This window comes from Palaemon carinicauda, chromosome 26, assembly GCF_036898095.1.
Source record: "Palaemon carinicauda isolate YSFRI2023 chromosome 26, ASM3689809v2, whole genome shotgun sequence".
Taxonomy (NCBI): Eukaryota; Metazoa; Arthropoda; class Malacostraca; order Decapoda; family Palaemonidae; genus Palaemon; species Palaemon carinicauda.
In genome coordinates, this window is record NC_090750.1 from 48822335 (window position 1) to 48827580 (window position 5246).

Below are 5246 nucleotides of genomic sequence, written 5' to 3' on the forward strand. Positions count from 1 at the left end.
TCATATGACCTACCCCAAGCAATACGAAATTCTTTGTCAGTAAAAGTTCAGCATACCTGGTAATGTGATTCGTGACTTTAGACTTTACCTAAACACAAGACCAACCTTTTATATCTTACCTACTCACTTCCATTGAAGATTAAGAATGAGACTTATGACAGGAGACGAAAGAAGCCATGCTAACCCTACACTTCAAACCTCAAGCGAGTGTTGGTAAAGCAATAGAAATATAGTTTTCTTTAGGTTAAGCCGTAGGACTCATTCTTCCATACAACACAGGTTACTCGATACATCAATTGCCAGGAAGAAAATGATAGTGAGCATTGTTTGATATACTTTATCATATCAATTTCACCAGAGAGAGTAGCTTGAATTCCTTAGAAGGTAAACTTCTAAAGGATGTTTCATATATGGGCATTGACATCGGCCATTTGATAAATTTTGAAATCATATATATATATATATATATATATATATATATATATATATATATATATATATATGATATATATAATATATATATATATATATATGTGTATGTGTGTGTGTTCATACATACATAAGATTTATTATATTTCAACGTATAGTTTTATATATTTATTTACGTTATAAGTGCCAGTACCTATTTTTGTTACTTAAAAGGTATGTGACAAATATCATTGCGACTTTGTCACTGGAATTATACCAGACTTCAATTAATGAACCAATCAACCTTACTTTGAGAAATCCATTGACATTGTCTACATGCCAAGCTGATATACTCGTATCAAAGTATTCATTAGCTTTGCTTTTCCAAAATAATGTTATCACCAATTGCTGGAAAGCATAGATTTATGAGGGATGAAAAAAACAACAACAACAAATGGACACATACATTTTACTCATCATCACTCTCAAGGAAAAGCTCGTTTTCCTCGTCACTATCAATATTGATGATAACCGGATCTATACTGTCTTGAATATTATCTGAAAGCCAGAAATCATCTTCAAAATATCTTGATCTCCTGACAGCGCCAGCCCACGTCTCCCCTGTTACAGCAAGCCTGGCCTCTTCAAGCCTGGCAAAGAGATCAGCACGGGTAAATCGCTGCAACGAGGAGCGCACCTGTCGTTTCATACAGCCCCACACCTGCTCGATGGCTTTGAGCTCAGGATGGGCAGGGGGCAAGCGTACCACTTCATGGCCCCATTCACGGTTTATATTATCCACAATGTAAACTGGTTTCGGCCGGTTGCCCCTGCATATCTTTAGAAGCTCAGGGCGTGTTGCGTGAGCTGGATGCTGTATTTTTCGAGACCTGAGCCAGTTAACCAAATCCTCCTTTTTTGTAGCTGTTGTTGGGCATCGGCTATCTCCTGTCAATTGGCTATGGTATGGGGCGTTGTCTAGCACCAGCACCGAAGGATCCTCAAGTGACGGAAGGAGCTGTGATGTTAGCCACCGAATAAATATCTCTGAATTCATTTCTCCATGGTAGTTGCCGGTTTTATTTTTCGCAGGGAAGCATAAAAATGAATTTTCTACAAAACCTTTAGCTGTACCACCTGCTACCATCACAAACCTCTCTCCTTCTCCTGGTGGCACCTACCGGGTGTAGGTGGCACTGGTGACAGATTGAAAGGTGTCCACCCACTCCTTGCTATATTGCATTCTCGTCGTAAACCACGTCTCATCGACATACACTACTTCTCCTCCTTGATCACGATGTTGCTGGAGGGATCTTAGAGCATCAACTCGGTGGCAAACGACGTCCAAAGTTTCTTTCCTTAGGTACATTTTCCGCTGGGATGTTTTGTACTGGAAACCCATGTTATGGAGGATTCGCCATACTGCCTTCTCAGATGTTTCTTCAGGAATGATATTTAGCATTTTAAGTTCTTCCGCTAAAGTGGCAATAGTGAAAAATCGCTTAGCAGCAAACATGCTGTGCACATGTCTCCTAATGGAACCAACGGTGAAGTTGTCAAAGACCAGAGGCGACGTATTTGATGATGCAGGTGGTGTTTCAGGTGGATGAGGATTCTTTCCACGATTCACCAACACTCGGACAGCGTTTGGAGTCATCCCCATAGCATCAGCAACTCGTTCACATGGCCTGTAGGAAAAAAAAAATAAATACATTTAAATAAACAAATATATGTATATATGTAGGCCTATATATATATATATATATATATATATATATATATATATATATATATATATAATATGTATATATATATATATATATATATATATATATATATATATATATATATATATATATATGGCTAGCAGTATATTGCAATATATCATGTACTTATTAAAGTCATACTTTTCTTACCGATTTATACTAATTTTCAGGAGGTTTCTTTCTTTCTCTCTGTTGTAAATGGTGAAGAGTTTCAGCGCAATTGTAGTTTTGCAATGGCGAGGACAAAGCAACATATTTGCCATGACTAAACTCGAATCTATATGAAATAGTTCAGAGCTACTACTACAACTGCTGCCGATGATTACCTTGGATGTACTAAAAGGGCTCTGAGGTAGGAGTCGAAGTCGGTGAAATTATTTCTGAATCCTGCTCCAGTCTTGCCCCAATAACATCATTCAAAATATACAACTCTCCCGAGGAAAAAAAATATTTTCTATTTCTACTAATGTTTTTATTTTATTTTTTTATTTTATTTCATTTTTTAGTCGCAAATCTAAAATTTGTAGGAGTCCGAGTAGAATATCTCTCAGTGCGATTCCACACCCCTGTTTTAAACCTCTTCTATTATGTTCGATAATTTGTGTTAACCATCTAATCATTATCTAAAACATTTTATTGCTCTTCCGGCTCATTTTATAAGTGCAGTACACAGTCTTTCCTAACAGGGATTTACTCGGTAGCCTAATAACAATGGGAATGAAGGAAAGAAGGCAAGAAGGAAGGGGTGGGGGGGGAGTATTAGGATAGCCATAGGTGTAAACACCGAAGGAGGGTTGGGGGAACCTCTGCGTCACAGTTACGTGATTAAGTACCACTTCTTCGAAACGCTCTGAAGGAAGGAAAGAAGTTCCTCTTTTTTTTCTAGGAGTAAAAGGGTTAATTAAGCACATCTGTCAATTCATTGTATCACCAAAAATAAGGCCAGTGTTTAAGCCGGTTTGTTAGATATTTGGGAAAAACACTATTACACGGCCTCTGGAAACGATATTCTGCTATTCCCAATTACATACGGTCTACAGTATCGTCCTTCAAAGAGGAAAGATCATGACAGATATACATAAGATTATCTGAAGCTCCTATATACGATCTTTCTGTAGATATATGTATACTCTTTTATATAATACTAATCATGCTCATACTAATTTCACATATAGAAGCATATGTTGTCCCACAATCCTACACATACAGATGAACATACAGAAACGGAAACACGCAATTGTATGTGTGTATATATATATATATACATATATATATATATATACATATTAATATATATATATGTGTGTGTATACATATATGTATATATACATATATATATATATATATATATATATATGTATATATATATATATATATATATATATATATATATATATATATATATGTATATATATATATATATATATATATATATATATATATATATATCCCATGTTGACGGATACTGAAACCTCGGAATATGGTTTTTTTCAATTTATTATAAAAATGTTCGTGAGTACACTTTACACAGCCAGATACTCTTCCGACGATTACTTTGTTGTTCTAATGATGGCTCGAGTGATACTGCATATAAATGCAATGTTGCTCTATCAGTATGCTGAATTGTTATCACTGTCTTCTAAATTGATTGATCTATGTTTTTCACTTGGTAAAATCTCCATGAAAATCAATGATCCTTTTTCCATTCCCGAGTAGAGTCTCGTAGAATCAAAGGCGTATAAGGAAATAAAACATGGCTCCTTAATTCTATATTCAATAAAGGACAAACCGGATGAGTATTTATGTAGAAACAATATTATTATGTTGGGCATAAAAATAAAGTAAAGCAAAAGACCAGGGTTTTATGGCCTAGCACCAGAAAGAGCATTTTTTTTCCTCATACTTCCACTAACGTTTACTGTCATGGTCATAAAACTGTCTAGAAAGCGTCGGGCTTAATGATGAAACTCTCGCAACATATTATCGTAAACAATTTCCTTTTGAGGGAAGTTACGCTCCAGTATATTAGCTGTGACTTGGCAATCTTTTTAGTTCTTGTATAATTTTACAAAGGATGGCGGCTGATGTTATCATAATATATCGTTTACATATATCCGTATTTATATATATTTACGATATGAAATATGACTTTATATCAAGTATAACGAGTAGTTGAATTTAGGCTATTATTAGAAAGGCAATATAAGTTCCTTTGACTGTTCACTTGGTTATTTTTTCATACTTAGGTTCATAAGCTCGATTTTTTTTTTTTTTTTTACCGTTTCAAGTGTCATTACATATTGGTCATTTCGAAGAATATTGCCTTTTTCGATGAAAAATAAATAACACTAGATATGGTGATAGAATTCTATGAACAAACATATTCTTGTATTACTTATAAAATAGATGAAAACTTAAGGAAAGTATTTAACGAGACTAAAATCGATGATTGAGACGCTACCAAACTTTAAAATTGCTTTTCATCATGATAAAAATGGGAGATAGAAATCACTGAAATCATGATTAAAGAATGTAATTCTCCATAAACAAACATGATGATAATAATAATAATAATAATAATAATAATAATAATAATAATAATAATAATAATGCAACTTCATACTAATATTATTTATATGAAAATATAAATTTGACATACTTCCTGAATTTCCGTTATTTCAGTAATTAACTTATGAAAATATTTGAACCCTGTTATTTTTATTTTTTCTACTTTTAGGAGTAATCAATCATTAGAGAAAGTATTCAAAAGATGAATTATTTTCATCAAGATCTCTCTCTCTCTCTCTCTCTCTCTCTCTCTCTCTCTCTCTCTCTCTCTCTCTCTCTCTCATATTCCCCTTCAGTCAAACTTATATAGAAATCAAATATCTTTTTAATCGGACATATTCATAGATGTTCAAAAGGGAATGGGTAAAACTAAGAAAGCGAATAACGATAGAAAAAAGGTGGAGTTGCATTTTCCCAACCCTCGTTAAACAACAAGATTCAGATTAATTTAGATGAATCCTCTTTTAAATAAGATGAAATATAATAAAAAATAAATTCAAAATA

At 33.7% G+C, this 5246-nt stretch overlaps 1 pseudogene; it reads right to left on the minus strand.

Moving 5' to 3' along the window:
• Nucleotides 1-877: 877 nt before the first annotated feature.
• LOC137620159 (uncharacterized) lies at nucleotides 878-2437 on the minus strand (annotated as a pseudogene).
• Nucleotides 2438-5246: the final 2809 nt, after the last annotated feature.